General features: G+C 41.7%; 2 protein-coding genes across 12 annotated transcripts in view; one reads left to right on the top strand and one right to left on the bottom strand.

Moving 5' to 3' along the window:
- Positions 1-18,314, top strand: part of NTPCR (nucleoside-triphosphatase, cancer-related) — an 805,437-nt gene that overhangs the window by 389,999 nt on the left and 397,124 nt on the right. The window lies entirely within an intron of this gene.
- The window catches only part of SIPA1L2 (signal induced proliferation associated 1 like 2), a 231,911-nt gene that overhangs the window by 167,245 nt on the left and 46,352 nt on the right, over positions 1-18,314 (bottom strand). For 6 of the 11 annotated variants that reach the window (XM_050769653.1, XM_050769699.1, XM_050769708.1 and 3 more), the window contains exon 2: positions 6,142-6,190. The exons of 4 other annotated variants lie outside the window; for them this stretch is intronic. The gene's annotated coding sequence lies outside the window, so the exon portion shown is untranslated. Of the gene's footprint in view, positions 1-6,141; positions 6,193-18,314 lie in introns of those variants that run through there. One more of the 11 variants, XM_050769716.1, reaches the window with a different exon arrangement.

The following is an 18,314-nucleotide window of genomic DNA, read 5'->3' on the forward strand; positions in this document are numbered from 1 at the left end:
GTAATGAAGCTTCCCAAACAGTCTAAAAGGACAGGATTCCGGAAGCTTCCAGACAGCTGAACACATGGAGGTTCTTGGAGGGTGGAATGACGGCAAAGTACATGGAAGCTCTGTGTCCCTCCCCCCGACCTATGCATTTCATCCGTGGAAGAGACATGTAACATCCTTTGTAATAAACCAGCATATCTAAGAGTTTCCCTGAGTTCAGTGGGCCGCTCTAGCAAATTAATCACATCCAAGGAGGGGGTTGTGGAAACCCCAATGTAGTCAATCAGGAGTACAGGGAAATCCACCTGGAGCTTGAGACTGGCACATGAAGCGGCAGAGAAAGGACGGAGAGTCCTGGGACTGGGTCCTTAACCTGTGGGATCTGACACTATCTCCAGGTAAATAGTATCAGAGTTGAGTTGAATTAGAAGAAAGACAGCTGGTGTTTGCTGCAGGATTAATTGCTTGCTTGGTGTGGGGGGAAAACCACCAAACATGTGGTCATGGAAGTCTTCCTTGTTGACTGTTGTGGTATGACAGCAGCAGAAGAAAAAACACTTTTTTTTCATTCTCACAGACCTACTGAATTAAGGACCAAATATTACTTTGTGCAATGGCTTCAGGTGCTGCAGAAAAAAAGAGTGTTCCAAGCCTTGGGAAAGGAGGCTAAGGAACAGGTAGGGCTGTCCTGGGTACAAGAGGACATGGAGTGGCCCATGGGCTGGATTTCTGCTCAGCTTGTCTCAGGTCCTTGATGACCTCATCAAATCCTCAAACCCTATGAAGTCATACACAAATCTAACACATTATCTCTTTCTATACATCTTTTTCACTCTAAATAAAGTACACCAAAATGCACATGTCTACATGTGTTCATTTATCCACCCAAACGTGTATACTGAGTGCCTACAATGTGCCAGGCGCCCTGGAGGACACAAAGATCCATGGTCATCTCAGCTCACTAGTATTCCCCCAGTGTTTCATGATTACAGCAACTGAACTTTTTATCTTTTTAGCTATTTGTGTACATTTGCTTTTTCCCCTTTGGATTATAAACTCTTGATGGGGAAGGGCTGCCTTTTCGTCGTCTTGTTTCCCCCAGCAACTAACAGAGTACTGCACTTACAGAAATTATCCAGTAAATATTTACTGTACAAAATCACTCTCAAGGAGCCCACAGTCTCCTTCCCCTGAGGTCTTCAGATTTTAAGACCATCTGCCTGAGGTGGCTACAGCTTTCTAAATTTGGCTGACAGTGCAATATGAAATAAAATGTTTCAAAACATAATCTGGAAAGGGTTTGTGTTTTCCCACCCTGAAATTCTGTGTATAAGCAGCAAAACAAAATGGAATTTAGGAAGAGAGATGAAATCATCTAAACATTTTATATATAGGCAACTGCATTTCCCAATGGTCAAACCCCCGAGTGAAGGATGAAGCACCAGCCCTGCTGACTTGTTCTTGACAATCCGATCCCGGCAAGAGATGGCACACATCTGCTGTAAGCAGGCAAAGAATGCTGTCATTCCCCCTGTAGAGATCTAGCAACTAAAATGTTTGTTCAGAAACTTGGGCGGGACAATGAGAAACTCAGTCTCAGAACATTTTAAAAATAGATACAGGCCAGGCACGGTGGCTCACATCTGTAATCCCAGCACTTTGGGAGGCTGAGGCAGGCGAATCATCTGAGGTCAGGAGTTCGAGACCAGTCTGGCCAACACAGTGAAATCCCATCTCTACTAAAAATAGGAAAATTAGCTGGGCGTGGTGGCGCATGCCTGTAGTCCCAGCTACTTGGGAGGCTGAGGCAGGAGAATTGCTTGAACCCAGGAGGTGGACGTTGCAGTGAGCCAAGATGGCGCCATTGCACTCCAGCCTGGCTACAGAGCGAGACTTCATCTCTAAATAAATAAATAAATAAATAAATAAATGAAGATAAATTACGGACCCTGTAAAGATCCACTAAAGTATAGAATTCTACTGGCCTTACGAAACTGACCATAAAATTTAAAAAGTGCAGAATCAAAAGGAAGCCTAGCACCATCCCTCCAATACTTATTTTGATTCCCAAAGGGTAAAAGGCGGAAGGTAAAGTTGAAAGCAGAGAGGAGGAACAAAATATTCCAGGCATCAAAACAGTACCTTTCTGATAAGAAAACACCCAAGGAGTTAAAAATTCTTACTAGAAATCTGAAAGCTGAAACACAGACCTCTATAACACTACAGTGCCAGCTATCTCAGAAAATTCTATTCATCTTTTTAAGGACAAGAATTTGGAGCTCAGCCCAAACTTGTCTCAGTCACTTCTCATGATAATAATTTGAGTTCTCCCACAGAACAAGTCTCCTAATCCTCTAATAAACAAGTTTCTAAGCCTTTAAGATGGTTAAGTGAACAAATCCTAACTTCGCCAATGGGAAAATGAGGGCATCAAATGGTAAAATCATCTACGAAGGCGTACACGACAAGTCAGTAATTAAACAAGTATGCCGTCTCCTAGGTTCTGATGCTATCACAAAATCTGTAGATTTTAAACAAGGTGTTCTTTACATACAAGTTAACTGGGGAATAAAGGTCACTGCAAAAGAAAAACTAAAAGAACCAAAGCAATTGAACTTCATTCATACTTTTTTATCAACAGATATGTTGTACAGATTTGTGATGTCCCCTTTAACTAGAGTCCAATTGTAACCCATGTTAAAATAGCATTTGAAATGGATTTTCAACTGAGAAAAGAGACTACCTGGGGCACAGCAGCTTATTCAGGAAGCACAGCTTTACTCCCCTCTATGCTCTTAAAGACATCATATGGATCCAAATCAAAAGCAACTCAAACCGTAAAAATACAAATAAAATTTAATTTTAAAACGAGAGAGAATACCTGGAGTTGAACTAACAGACTGGAAAAATTTTAGATCTGGAACTCATACCACATGCAAAAATAAAGAAAAAAAGTATCATATGCAAATTTAAAACTAAAATATGGAAAGTAGTTTTTATAATTGTGGAGTGGGGAAGTTTTCTCTTAGCATGAGAATCAGGCCAGAAACCGTAAAAAAAAAAAAAAAAAAAAAGGAGCTAAACTTAGGGAGAGACTGACATACTTCATAAGAGAGAAATCAGAACTACTCTATTGTGAAAAGTATCTCCAGAAAGCTCAAGCGCAAACTAAGAATTGGCAAAAAATACTTGTTTATTACCCGTGACAAAAGACTAATATCCAGAATAGAGAGATTAAAAATATCAGTACATGTAAAACTCCAAAAAATAAATGAGCAAAACAAATACATGTAGCCAATAAGCACGTAAACATAACCTCAGTGTTAATTTTTTAGAACATAAACACTAAAACGATAAAACACTTTTTTAACATTAAAACCAGACAATGAAAAGATGTCCACAATGTACTACAATTCACTACAATGATAAGTGAAAATAAAAGCAATGTACAACATATCTGTGGTCAAAAATAGTACATATTGAATAATTCAATCTTTTTAAGTGTGCATGTGGATTTCTGAAAAGTCTGTTGACAGTGATTGCCTTTGGGGGATGAGGCTGCAGGAGAGATCTGTGCTCCATTTTATGCATTTCTGTGTTACCTGAAATTAATATACTTACAAATTTAAAAACTAAAGAATTTTTGGCAAAATGAAGTTTGCCTAAAATCATGAACACATATGATATGGCTTGGGTGTTTGCTCCCTCCAAATCTCATGTTGAAATGTGATCCCAGGGTTGGGGGTGTGGCCTGGTGAGAGATGACTGAATCATGGAGGCAGATCCTTCATGAATGGTTTAGCACCATCCCCTTGGGGTTGAGTTCTCCCTCAGTCAGTTCACATTAAACATGGTTGTTTAAAAGAGTCTGGGACCTCCCCCTTCTGTCTGATGTTCCCACTCTCACCATGTGAGGTGTTGGCTGCCGCTTTGCCTTTCACCTAAAAGCTCCCTCAGGTGTCACCAGAAGCCAAGCAGATGCCAGTACCATGCTTCCTACACAGCCTGCTGAACTGTGAATTAAATCCCTTTTCTTTGTAAATTATCCAGCCTCAGGTATTTCTTTATACCAACACAAAAAGGGGTTAACACAACGCATCACAAATGTGCTCCCTATTGTACAGGGTAGCATATTCCAGAACTTCACTCATCAAAATTACTCATAAAGAAATTAATCTGGAGACCATGTCCTCTAGGTGCACTTCTGTATAGACCTGACTAAGGAAAATCCAGAAAGCGTGAAGTCCAAGCAGTGCCTATTTCCCACAGTACTCCGAAGTGCAGTAAAGGCCAGGTCCCCAGCTGTGTCCAGGCAGCACAAGGTGTCCCTTAGCTGGCCAGCAGGCTAGTAACAGAAAGAACTCATCACTTAGATTCAGAGGAAACCAAGGAACTGGGAGGGACAAGGGCAGCCGTTGGTTTTTCCTTAAACCTAGGTGGGAAGCACCTCCCATTTCCTGTGCTGAAAATGTTCACTATCTCCCTCGTTTTATTTCCACATCAGAATTTACTCAGTCTGAAGGGTTTTCATGAGCACTTCGGCCAAGTTCCTTGATTCCCATTAGGAGGGAACAGTCTTTTCAGGCAGAGTCTGTGTCTACTGTTCTCTCCTCTGTTCCACCTCTTCTCTTGTAAGGATTTTCACAATTTCACCACTCGACATGTTTGTACTTACGTATTCATGATTTATGAGAAACTCGTAGTGGACATCCACCCCCTCCTCCAGTGGTATTTTGCCACAGTTTAAATGTTTATCCTCAAATCTTTTTTTTTTTTCCCCTTGAGACCAAGTCTCACTCTTGCTGCCCAGGCTGGAGTGCAATGGCACGATCTCAGCTCACCGCAACCTCCGCCTCCCAGGTTCAAGCAATTCTCCTGCCTCAGCCTCCCAGGTAGCTAGGATTACAGGCGTGCGCCACCATGCCCGGCTAATTTTTTTGTATTTTTAGTAGAGACGGGGTTTCTTCACGTTGGTCAGGCTGGTCTCGAACTCCCCATCTCAGGTGATCCACCTGCCTCGGCCTCCCAAAATGCTGGGATTACAAGTGTGAGCCACCATGCCCGGCCCGTCAAATCATTTGTAAAGGCACGCTCCCAGGCCACAGACCTCAAAATGCATCAACACGCATAAAAGACAGAGGCTGTGGAAATAAAGATTGACACAGGAACTAAATGCAGCGCCTAACCCTAGAGGGACCCTATATGGAGGGGAATGATGCTGCAAAGGACATTTTCGGGCAAATGGTAAAACTGGGATACAAATAATAGTTCGGTTTGAGTAAGCAATCTATATTAAGCTATCTGAAGTTGATAACTAAACCTCTGTTACCCAAGCAAATTATCTCTATCGCACTGAAGTGCTTAGGGGTAAAAGGTCATGAAGTGTATAACTTGAAAACCGAGTGTATGGGTGCATGCATGTGCCATGGGCCTGTGTGCATGGTTGTGTAGACACAGACTGAGAGGAAAGGATGGGGATCCATTTTTGACAATCCAAGGCTGGAGGACAAATGTCCTGGTGGTGGTTACTTCCTACAGGCTCCTTCACAAGCCCATCTTATTTCCTGCTGCTACAGGAAATACAGTATTTGTGCACACGCACAAGTAAAGGAGCAGCTCTGCCTTTATTCTGCAGCCAAGGAAGGGGTTTAGGTGACAGTGCCCTCGGCCCCGGGCAGAGCAGGCTGGACTTTGCCCCACCACTCCCTTGATCACCTTCCTCACAGCGGCTGCTCTCGGGGGTCCAGGACACATCTTATACCGGGAGAGAAGCCTTTGGCAGCTATTTACCCACCAACATGCTCACTGGTTGCGCCTCTAATATAAGGGACGCTCCATGTAAATAACATAGAAACCAATTATTAAAGGCCAGTGCTTTTAAACACATTCAGGGATGCTCACAGGAACTCTTTAGTGACTCCTTTCAAAGCATCTAGAGGCTCTGAAGCAAGGCAACTCCAAAATTCAAATGAGCTTTCTTAAAACAATGCTCACCCATGTTTGCTGTGGAGAAGTGAGAAAATAAAAACATATAGTCTATCAGCCTAGGGAAACTGAAACAATCTTTAAAAAAAAAAATTAGTGGGACACAAAACCCGAATTTAAAAATCAACATGCCTCTCTGAAGTGAGAATGCCTTGCCTGCAGGCTTACCTGAGTGGGGAAGAGCAGCGGGCTCCTGCTCACACAGCCTGGCAAGAACCTACAAACGAAGAAAGAGACCCCGTTCAGACTCCCAGAACAACTCTTGGTCAGCAATTTGAACATGTGGTTCCTCAGACCTGAGGAATCCCCAGGGGTCCACAAGGTTTCCATTTTCATGTTGATACCAAGGCACTATTTATCTTTTCTACTCTTCATCTCTCCCCAGTGTTCAATGGAGTTTTCCAGAGGTTGAGGAACATACGACAGCACAAGAGATTGAATGAAGAAGCAGGTAAGAGAATCCAGCTGTCTTCTCTTCAGCCACACATTAATGAAATTAAGTATACAGCAATATCATTCTGCTTATTAATTTTTCTGTTTTGAAAAATAATTATTTTCATAAAATGCTGTTTATAATAAAATATAAAGGGGTTACTACTGTCCTTTTTTTTCTTTTGTTTACATTCAGAATTTTTATTTTAAAACAAAGAATCAGAGTAACATTAGTAACAGAAAATCCATATGGAAAGATCCACAATCTTCTCAGTGAGAAGGGGGACCCTGCCTTACTGCCAACCTACCGTTTGAGGAGCCAGAAGTTGACGTGAAATTGCAAGGTCACCTTTTCAAGCTAAACCCCACTCCACAGCTATGTCCTTTTTTTTTTTTTGATTTGAAACAGAGTCTCGCACTGTGGCCTGGGCTAGGGTGCAATGATGCGATCTTAGCTCACTGCAACCTCTGCGTCCCAGGTTCACGTGATTCTCCTGCCTCAGCCTCCTGAGTAGCTGGGATTACCAGCGCCCGCCACCACGCCCACCTATCATTCTTAAATAATAAATATTTTTAAAATTTCTCAGTTTTAATTCTAGTATGGTAAACATCAACAGAGATAAGCCACATAATCAAAAGCTCCATGGAATTCCAATAATTTTTAAGCACGTCAAAGGAATCCTAAAACCAAAAATTTTGAGAACTCCAGTTATCCATTTTGGTACTAAATTCTGTTGAACTGCATCTTCTTTTAATGATAATGGCGATGGTCAATATTAGGTATGCAGTGCTACGTACTAGACACTCTACTAAAACACTTCATATATGTTATTTCCAAACTCACCAGCACGTTAAAAGAAAAAAACAATTGGCCCTTTCTGCCTCCCTGGTTGAGGAAACTGGCACTCAAGACACTGGTTATTTGCCCCAGGCGAATCAGCAAGCGCAGGATGTGAACTCAAGTTAGCTGGACTCCTAAGATCATGCTTTCAACACACCGTTTTTTAAAACAACGTTAAGAATTTCTGCAAACTCAACCACAGCCAAGCGCCCCAGGGCTCACACTCAGATCTGACACTGCATGGACTCAAAACGCAACAATGTGGAGAATACACTTCAGACAAAACCATATAAACATGGGTTTACAAAGACAGTGTGGCTTTTTTTTTTTTTTTTTTTTTTTTTTTTTTTGAGACGGAGTCTCACTCTGTCGCCCAGGCTGGAGTGCAGTGGCCGGATCTCAGCTCACTGCAAGCTCCACCTCCCAGGTTTACGCCATTCTCCTGCCTCAGCCTCCCAAGTAGCTGGGACTATAGGCGCCTGCCACCTTGCCCGGCTAGTTTTTTTTTTGTTTTTTGTTTTGTTTTCTTTTAGTAGAGACAGGGTTTCACCGTGTTAAGCAGGATGGTCTCGATCTCCTGACCTCGTGATCCACCCGTCTTGGCCTCCCAAAGTGCTGGGATTATAGGCTTCAGCCACCGCGCCCAGCCGACAGTGTGGCTTGTGTGGCTTTCTAAAGGCTGGCAAGATCCAGCACTGCTTCCTACAAAAGACAAGACAGACCCCAGGAAGGAGGGCACCCCAGAGCCAGTCCCAGTTTACAACTGTTAACCCAGCAGAGTATTAACAGCGCTCCTTTCACTTTGGGAGGCGATAAACTGTAAGGTCACCTACCAAGAAGGCTATGACTAGTCTCAGTTTTAAAAAGCCCTCCTTTTTCAATCGGTCTCCATTTTCATGAAGCACAGAAACAGTAGATGAAAAATTACTACTCCCCTCAATTGTGGCTGAAGGTAAGATTATGTGCACCGGTTAGGGTGGGGAGAGAAATTCTGACAATTTTTGTAGCCAATATAGAGTTCTGAGTTTTAAAATCTGATGCATAATATAGTGGGTACCTCAAAAAAAAAAAATTAAACATGGCATTACCATAAAACCCAGCAATTCTACTTCTGGGCATACAGCCAAAAGAACTTGAAAGCAAGGTCTCCAAGCTGAACTGGCATAGCCCTTTTCACGGCAGCATTATTCACAGTGGCCCAAAAGGTAAAGCAACCCAAATGCCCATTAGATGAATGCAGAAACAACATATGGGAAATACGTGCCATGGAACATCATTCAGCCTTAAAGAGGAAGGAAAGGCTCACACAAACTACAACACAGATGAACCTTGAAGATACCATGCTAAGCAAATAAGCCAGTCACAAAAAGGACAAATACTGTATGATTCCATTTATATGAGGTATGTAGAGTAAGTCAAATTCATAAAATCAGAAAGCACAATGGCGGTTGCCAGGGATTGGGGTGAGGGGAAATGGGGTTCCTGTTAAATAGATACAGAATTTTCAAGATGAAGAGGTCTGAAAATGGATGATGGTGATGGTTGCACAACAGTCTCAATCTGTATAAAATCAGTGGACGTCTAGTACCGTCAGGGACTCAGATACAGTACTAGGTAGAAGGTGAACCTCATGTTACAGTGCTTCGCAGATACTGTATCTTTTACGGACTGGAGGTTCGCAGCAACCCTGCATGGAGCAAGCCTATCGGCACCATTTTTCTGACACAAAGTTTTCAGTTAGTGTTTCTCACAATACTTTCAACTCCATCAGTACTTTTATATTTGCTATGGTGACCTGTGATCAGAGATCTTGGATGGAACTAGGGTAACTGTCTGGGGCTGGCATGAGCCACACCCATATAAAACAGTGTATTTAATCCATAAATACTGCGTTCTGACGGCTCCACCGACCAGCCTCCCCCATTTCTCTTCCCTCCTCAGACCTCCCTATTCCCTGAGACACAACAATGTTGAACTTAGGCCAATTAATAACCATACAACGGCCTCTCTGTGTTCAAGTAAGAGTCAACTAACTCACTTTAAATCAAAAGCTAGAAGCAATTAAGCTCAGTGGGGAAGACATGTCAAAAGCCAAAACAGGCCCAAAAGTAAGCCTCTTGTGCCAAACAGTCAAGTCGTGAATACAAAGGAAAAGTTCTTGAAGGAAATTAAAAGTGCTACTTCAGTGAACACACAAATGATAAGAAGGCAAAACAACCTCATTGCTGATATGAAGAAAGTTTGAGTGTTCTGCATAGTCAATGAAACCAGCCACATTTCCTTAAGCCAAAGCCTAGTTCAGAGCACGGCCCTAACTCTCTTCAATTCAATGAAGGCCGAGAGAGGTGAGGAGGCCACAGAAGAAAAGTCTGCAGGTAGCAGAGGCTGGTTCATGAGGTACAAGGAGAGCTACACTAAACAGCAAATGTTCAATGTCAATCAAACAGCCTTCTATTAGAAGATGTCCTATAGGACTTTCATAGCTAGAGAGAGGAAGTCGACGACTGGATTCAAAGCTTTAAAGGACAGGCTAATTCTCTTGTTAGCAGTTAACGCCGTTGGTGACTTTAAGTTGAAACTCACGCTTAGTTACCATTCTGAAAATCTTCAGGCCCTTAAGAATTGTGCGAAATCTACTCTGCCTGTGCTCTGTCATTGGAACAACAAAGCCTGCATGACAGCACATCTGTTTACAGCATCATTTACTAAATATTTTAAGTCCACATTGAAACCTAGTGCTCAGAAAAAAAGATTCCTTTCAAAACGTTACTGCTCATCGACAATGCAGCTGGTTACCCAAGAGCTCTGACGGAGGTGTACAAGCAGAAGAATGTTGTTTCTTGCCTGCTAACAACATCCATTCTGCAGCCCACGGATTAAAAAGCAATTCTGACTTTTAAGTTTTATTATTTACGAGGTAATTTTCATAATGTTATAGCTATCACAGATAGCAATTCCTCTGGTGGATCTGGGCAAAATAAACCAAAACTCTTTTAGAATCACCATTCTAGATGCCATCAAGAACATTCATGATTCATGGGTGGAGGTCAAAATATCAACAATTAATAGGAGTTTGGAAGAAGTTGACTACAACCTTCAAGGATGACTTTAGGGTGGGGGCTCAACATTTCAATAGAGGAAGAAATAGCAAAAAAGCTAGAATTAGAATTGGCGCCTAAAGATCTAACTAAATTGCTACAAACTCATGATCAAACTTGAAAGGATGAGGAGTTGCTTTTTGTAGAGGAGCAAAGAAACTGGTTTCTTAAGACGGAATCTGCTCTTGGTGAAGATGATATGAACATTGTTGCAAAGGATTTAGGATATTACATAAATTGGCAGGGTTTGAAGAGAGACTCCAGTCTTGAAAGAAGTTCTACCTGTGGGTCAAATGCTATGAAACAGCATGAAGTCTTTCATGAAAGGAAGAGCTGACTGATGTGGCAAACTTCACTGTTGTCTTATTTTAAGAAATTGCCACAGCCAGCCCAACCTTCAGCCACCACCACCCTGATCAGTCAACAGCCATCAACACTGAGGCAAGATTCTCCACCAGCAAAAAGACTGACTTGCTGAAGGCTCAGATAATCATTTGCATTTTTTAGCAAAAAGTATTTTTAAATTAAGGTTTGCAGATTTTTTAGACATAATGCTACTGCATACCTAATAAACTCCAGTATAGTGAACTGTAACTTTTAAATGCACTGGAAAAAACAAAAAAATTGTGTGACTTGCTATACTGCAACATGTTTCATTGCAGTTGTCTGGAAATAAGCAAACCTCCAAAGTATGCAGGTACTGAAAAGCAACGTGGGGAAGACTAGGTAAAATACATTACTGAACTATAAAAGATAAATGTTTCTTGCAAAAAAAAAGCACGATATTCTACAATTTAAAAAACCTCAAAGCCTCTGAAGCATCAATATTTTTCAAAATTTTGGGATCCCATTTTTTCTCTAAGGAAGCTTTCTATTCTCATCTATATTCTTTATGCTGATACGTCATGAAGCCCTCAACTTGAGTTTACAAAATAAGTCTTTTAAAGGCCTGCTAATGAAACAGTCTGTGTTTTGTGACTAAATATCTTATGCTCTTATGCTTAATGTCTCTTCTCTAGGAGACACTCGATGTTGTAATATCCCAACACAATGAACCGTCTGTAAAAGGCACTTTTCCTTCCTTTGACACAGCAAACATCCTGTAAACAATTAATGTTCCACTCTTTTAACTGACTGCTTTTGTTTACTGACAGGAAAGGAAACCACAAATTCTTCAAGTGGCAATAGGGACTGCAAGAGTTTTACTTCATTTCCTATTGAGCAGGTGGTTTATATGAGGCAACTGGCTATTGTATTTTACCTTGTTTTGCCTTGAGACAGGAAAAAAAGAAATGAACTTTCAGTGCACAGCCTTCTCAAGCAACAGAGCTTGGGGCCAGGTGCTGTGATGCCAAGAGTGAGGGGGGTAGGTTCTCCCGTGTTCCCTGGTCTGTCACTGAGAGGAGGCTCCTCACACTTCAACAGGAAGCTCTGTGTGAAAACCAGATTTGCAGACAAACAGAGGTCTGGCTCTTTGTTCTTACCTGCAGGTTCATCAGCTGTTTTTCCAGCAAAAGAAAGTTCTGAGAAAGTGAAGGCAAACATTTTTTTTCCACTGAAATGAACACAAATATTCCATCAGCCCGTTTCTCTACTTACTGTTAGGATGGATTTGCTAGTATTTGGGGAAAGCCAGCATCAAAAAAAGGCTACTTTTTGTTTCTGTTTGTGTTTGTTTTGCAGTCCCGTACCACTACACCTCAGAGTTTTCTATTAGCCCCAAAACACTCCAGTCTAGACTCTAGACACCAGCAAGGTCCAGATCATGACCACGTATCCAGGACTAAGCACATGCTCTGTACTTAAAAAGCACCCAGTATATATTTCCAAAAGAGATGAATAAAGAAGGAGAGAGGCAGGGCATTTCCTACAGGATAAGCAAGTGACGGAAAGAACACAGCCATTCCCATAAGGGAATCCATAGAACAGGTTGAACCATATGAAACCACCAATGGTTCTCTATTTTTGACCTAAAAAAGCAGCAATTTCATGCAATCCAATCTAACCTCTGATCCTCCTCAGGGAGCTTCCCTATTCCATGCTATTGTAGGAGCCATGGGAAAACTTCCTCTTCACTCTCCAAAACTCGATGAATAAAGGCAGATCAACAGGAGAAAACGCAAATATATTAATATGAACAGAAGTCTCACAAAATAAAAGAACTCAAAGAAATGGCCAGATGGGCGAAGCTTTTTCGGAGGTTACAGAAAGAACGAGGGCTTGGAGTGTTACTGAAAAGGGATCCTGATCCCGACCCCAGGAGACGGTTCTTGGATCTCACACAAAAAAGAATTCGAGGTGAATTCGTAAAGTGAAAGCAAGTTTATTAAGGAAGTAAAGAATTAAAAAGTGGCTACTCCACAGGCAGAGCAGGGACATGGGCTGCTCAACTGAGTATACTTATAGTTATTTCTTAATTATATGTGAAATAAGGAGTAGATTCTTCATGGGTTTTCCAGGAAAGGGGCAAGCAACCCAAGAAGTCACAGTTCCTCCCCTTTTTAGACTGTATAGTAAGTTCACGGGGTTGCCATGGCATTTGTAAACTGTCATGGCGCTGGTGGGAGTGTCTGTTAGCATGTTGATGCATTATAATTAGCACATAATGAGCAATGAGAATGACCAGAGGTCACTTTTGTCACCATCTTGGTTTCGGTGGGTTTTGGCAGCTTCTTACCACAACCTGTTTTATCAGCAAGGTCTTTGTGACCTGTATCTTGTGCCGACCCTCCTGTCTCACCCTGTGACTAAGAATGTCTAATCTCCTGGGAATGCAGCCCAGTAGGTGTCAGCCTCATTTTACTCAGCCCCTGTTCAAGAAAGAATCACTCTGGGGAAAATGTCTGACAGGAACACAGCCAAAAACAGGTTATGATGGTGCCTCAAGTTATGATGACGGGACAGTTATGGGAAGGGGAGGAGTCCTGGCTAGCAAAGGTGGCCTCGTTATGCATCTGAAACCTCACACGGGTAGCAGCCCTCAGACAGAATAGATGATAATTTCTTTTTCAGACCTTTACAGGTGTCAGACTCTCAGTTAATCTTGCCTACATCAGGACAAGGGAGGGCCTTAGAGAAAGCCTGGCTGCATTAATGCGGATTCCCTACAGATGCAAATCCTCCCTACAAAAGACAGCTTTTCAGCTATTCTTGTATTTCAAGCCCAGTGAACAGCCATCTTGAAATATGTCAAAGTATATTTCAGGATAAAATATTTTGGTTCCCTTCATTATCTTTATCATCAATCCCTTATTCTGCTACAACACTAACTTTATCCCTCTCCTTTGTGCCCTCACAGCCAACTGCCACATGAATGACCCACAGTACCTATAGCTCAACATGCAGAAGATGGAGTCTACATCCTTCCTGACAAATCTCCTCCTCCACCCATGTTCCCGACCTGGGCTAACAGCTCCAGTCTTCTCTTACCCTCTCTCTTGTGCTGCAACCATGGCAGTTAAAGCTTCTGTCCGTCTCGTGCCCTTTTCCCACATTCCCTTCTGGTTCTTCTAAGGAACCATCCCTGCCCGTGATGTCATGCTGTCGTCCCCTGGGTTGCTCTGGGCACACCATTCCCTTAGCTCGGTGACTAGTTCAAGGACATGTGCAGGCCACGGCAAGGTCATCTACAGTCTTCTCTGGGATGATGTCGGGATCTTAAGAAGTTCAGTTCTGCCAAAGGAACTAAGCTAGGAGGGTGTGGGCTGCAGCTGCTGGCCACTGTCTCACAGATCACAGAGAAAGGGCTGTTATGCAGAGCTCACCACAGGGAAGGCAGAGCTAGCACAGAGAGAGAGAGGGAAAAAAGAGGCCTTCTGACAATGCTTGAGCCCCTGAATCCAACAATGCCTGCAGTATGCCACCCCAGACATCCCAGTTACTTGAGCTATGCCTTTCTTTTTTTTGCTTAAGTTACTTTAAGTTGGGTTTCTTTCACTGATAACAGCTCACACAGACATATCTACTCAAAACTATACTATGCATAACTTAAATCTCAAAATAACCTTCAAATAATTCCATACTACGGCCCAAGTACCTTCCTAACTCGACTTCCCTACCTGACAGTCAGAATACATATTAAATGACCTTTCCCAAAAGAATATGCCCTCAAGGTTCCTGCCTCTGTCCCTTCTATCAAGACGTTCCCATTACCCAAAATAAACAGCATCCTTTGCGCCTAAAAGCCCCTCATTCCCCACAAAACTTTCTCAGACATTTCCAAGGGAAAAAACTGTTAAAGAAAACCTTCCTAGATAGACAGTGTCTCCTCCTCTCTGCTACTCACTTAGAATACTACGTGTACCTTTCGCTGGAAGGTTTTTTAGTCAGTCTCTTATGTAACTTCTTGATAGACATGTCTGCACCTTCAACTGTGAATCCTGAATGGGCAGAAGCCTGATGCATAATAATAAACGGCTGGTGAAATGAATAAGCAGGCAAGCTTCTTGCATTCTAGAAACATTTGCTGATGATGATGTCACAATTCACTGTCTATGCTTTTTCCATAATTTTCTTTCAACTTTTATTTTAGATATGGGGGGTACATGTGCAGGTTTGTTACATGGGTATATTGCACCCAGGCAGTGAGCACAGTACCCAAGAGATAGTGTTTTACCCCCTCCCCTCCTTCCTTCCCTCCCTCCCTTCCTCTCTAGTAGTCTGCAGTATCTGTTGTTCCCGTGCTTACGTCCATAGGTGCTCCATATTTAGCTCCCACTTATAAACGAGAACACGCAATATTTAGTTTTCTACACCCGCACTGGTTTGCTTAGGATTATGGTTTCCAGCTCCATTCATGTTGCTACAAGGACATGATTTCATGCTTTTTATGGCTGCACAGTATTCCATAGTGTATATATACCACATTTTCTTTATTTAATCCACCACTGACGGGCACCTAGGTTGATTCCATGTCTTTGCTATTGTGAATAGCATAGTGATACACACGAGTGCATGTGTCTTTTTGGTATATGACCTATTTTCCTTTGGTTATATACCCAGTAATGGAATTGCTGGGTCGAATGGTAGTTCTAAGTTCTTTGAGAAATCTCCAAACGGCTTCCCACAGTGGGTGAACTAATCTGCATTCCCCCCAACAGTGTATAACGGTTCCCATAATTTTTTACATTAATTCTTCTCTGAGCTTTTAAGAACAAATAATTAAGTTATTGTGATTATTGGGATAGCCTCCATGTGGTGTTGAAAATTCCGTGGCTCTTTCAGTATTTCCCACAAACAAGATACATAAGGAAGACTCGTTGGAAACCAATACATCCCTGCTAAATTCAAGCTAAAAAGCTTTAACTACTCCACAATGAAGACAAAGTGCAAATTTCCAGTCAAGGCAACCAGGCCACTAGCAATATCTCCCATTTATTTTGCCAGCTTCTTGTCCTGGTGCTCTCGTTCTCACACTCAAATAGTTGTTCTTCCAACTTGCCTGGGTAAAGGGTGGAGCAGTGAAAAGTCACGATGTTGCTTGGTGAACACACACCTCTTCCATCCAATTTGTAAAACATTACAAACAATGGTATCATTTTAGTATGGGAAGCAGAGACAATTTTATTAGCAGAAAAGACAGAAGTAAGGAAGTAATATGCGTCACCACAGGCATGCCTATCCAGGAAAAAAACAGGACATAAAATTTAGCATACATAGCTGATACAGGGTTTTCCATCATTAACTAGTTTGCTTTTACCATCTGCTTGTAGACAAGCAAAACACTAAAAATGAGAAAATATCACTCATTAAAGTAGAAGTTTATATTTGTTATCTTAAGAGTTGAATAGTGATACAGCCCGAAGACGATCCATGGTCAAACTGAGCACAATGAAAACCACAGTGTCCTCCATTCTCTGTGGAGAATGAATAAAGCTCTAACTTAACGATGTTTCAATGCCATAAGCATTTTAAGACTGGGGAATTCTATTATAAACCTGAAATAGTACTCATTAAGTCAATAAAGAGAGGAGAGAATAAATTGTACGTGTTAAATTCAAGAATATTCTCTAAGGACAGCTACTAAAAGCAACTGTAATAAATTAAGGAAGTCTAAATTCACTCAAATGACTACAGGTGTCCATGAAAGGCAAATATGTCTCTGTTTTCTGACACTGACAGATGCCGGGGCTCAGAAAATGACATAACAAAATAAAGGCTTCAAAAGGAGCTCTCTCTGCCCTCCTGTCTCTGGTCTCTCATTCTCCTTCGAAGCAAGCCACAGAAACTAGAATCCCTCTTCCCCAAGTCAACTCACAGAAACTAGAATCCCTTTTGCCCAAAGCTATCCATAAAATCTAAACACACAATCTCCTGCTCTCTGTATAAAAACTGGCCATAAAGAAATTGTCTGACCCACCATGTTTTATTGTAGATCATAAGATGCCCATTTCAGAGACAGTCCTGCACCATGCCCAGAAGGAAGGGGTACATGCTCAGAGAGGCCAGGAAGAACCTAGACAGACAGGCCTTGCTGGGCTTCCCCTTCAGTCGGTTAGCATTCAATCATATCCTTTTAGTCCAGTCATTTTTTTTTCTTTTTTTGAGACAGAGTTTCACTCTATCAGCAGACTGGAGTACAGTGGCGTGATCTCTGCTCACTGCAACCTCTGCCTCCCAGGTTCAAGCAATTCTCCTGCCTCAGCCTCCCAAGTAGCTGGGACTACAGGCGTGCACCACCACACCCAGCTAATTTTTGCATTTTTAGTAGAGATGGGGTTTCACCATGTTGGCCAGCATGGTCTCAATCTCTTGACCTTGTGATCTGCCCATCTCAGCCTAGTCCAATCATATTTCTGCACAGCTGTCCATACTTTGTTGAACCTAAGCATAAAGATGGACAGTTTATCCTGTATCTTTGGGTCTTTCATTCTGAAGGCTCCCATGCGATATACAACTGTGATCAAATAAATTAGTATGCATTTCCTCCCATTAATCTACCTCTTGTGAGTGATTTTCAGTGAACCGTCAGAAGGTGACAGGGAAGTTTTCCCTTGGCCCCTACAAAGGCAAAGTACCCATTATCAGATGAACCTCTTATATCATACTTAAATGACTACTTATACAAAACGCTAGATGGAAAGCTGTGATGAGCTAGGTCAACGAGACAGAAGAAAAATAAAAAAAGAAAACTAAATTTATAGAGATTTGTCTGCAATAGGCTTGAGCACTTCTGGAAGAGAAGAAATAAATCCATCATTAGAAGGTTATATAACTATGCTGCCATATATGGGGGAGAAAGGAAGTATTGCGGCTGATTTATCTCAAACATTCACTAAGTAGTAAGGGGATATTTCCTTTAAGCTCAATTACCTCACGGTGTTCAGATTTGAACCATTATATATCTCCTTAGTTGGGGAAGAGATCTTGATTTTATACACCTAAGAGTAGAAACACGAAGCTAACTTCTGTAACACATGTACAATTTGGAGAAATACAATGAAACCATTTGAAATGTAATAAAAGTGAATAATCTTTACCTACCTATTTAGGCAATTTGCTGTATTCAAGTAAACACAACTTGTATCAATTTCTCAGCAGCAATATATTAGAACCAAAGATGACAGTTCTATAAACATAGCAGAATATACTCTTCTGGAGGCTTACGCTTATTTTCTAGCTGAGTGCCGTTCTCCCCACAGTAAAAGAAGATATTTACAATCTCAGCTACGGAAATGGTCATAGGATCACACAGAACTATTCAGACCTCATTATATAAGTACAGATGAAGACGTACAGTGTCTAAGGGGACAGTGGGGAAAGGGACAGGCCAATGGTTAACGCATAATGGAAACTGATCAAAAGAGAATAATTTTCTTCTCTAATATTCTCCCTCCTCTCTCTTCCTGTGTTTCTCATCTCCAAAACTACTTCCTACTCCAAAAGATAGCTTGATACTGGAAGCTCTGTGCACATGTAAAAGAGTAAAGTAGAACGATGAAACCATACAAAGAGAACAAAGGAGGAAGAAG

Source organism: Macaca thibetana, chromosome 1 (genome assembly GCF_024542745.1).
Source record: "Macaca thibetana thibetana isolate TM-01 chromosome 1, ASM2454274v1, whole genome shotgun sequence".
Classification (NCBI taxonomy): Eukaryota; Metazoa; Chordata; class Mammalia; order Primates; family Cercopithecidae; genus Macaca; species Macaca thibetana.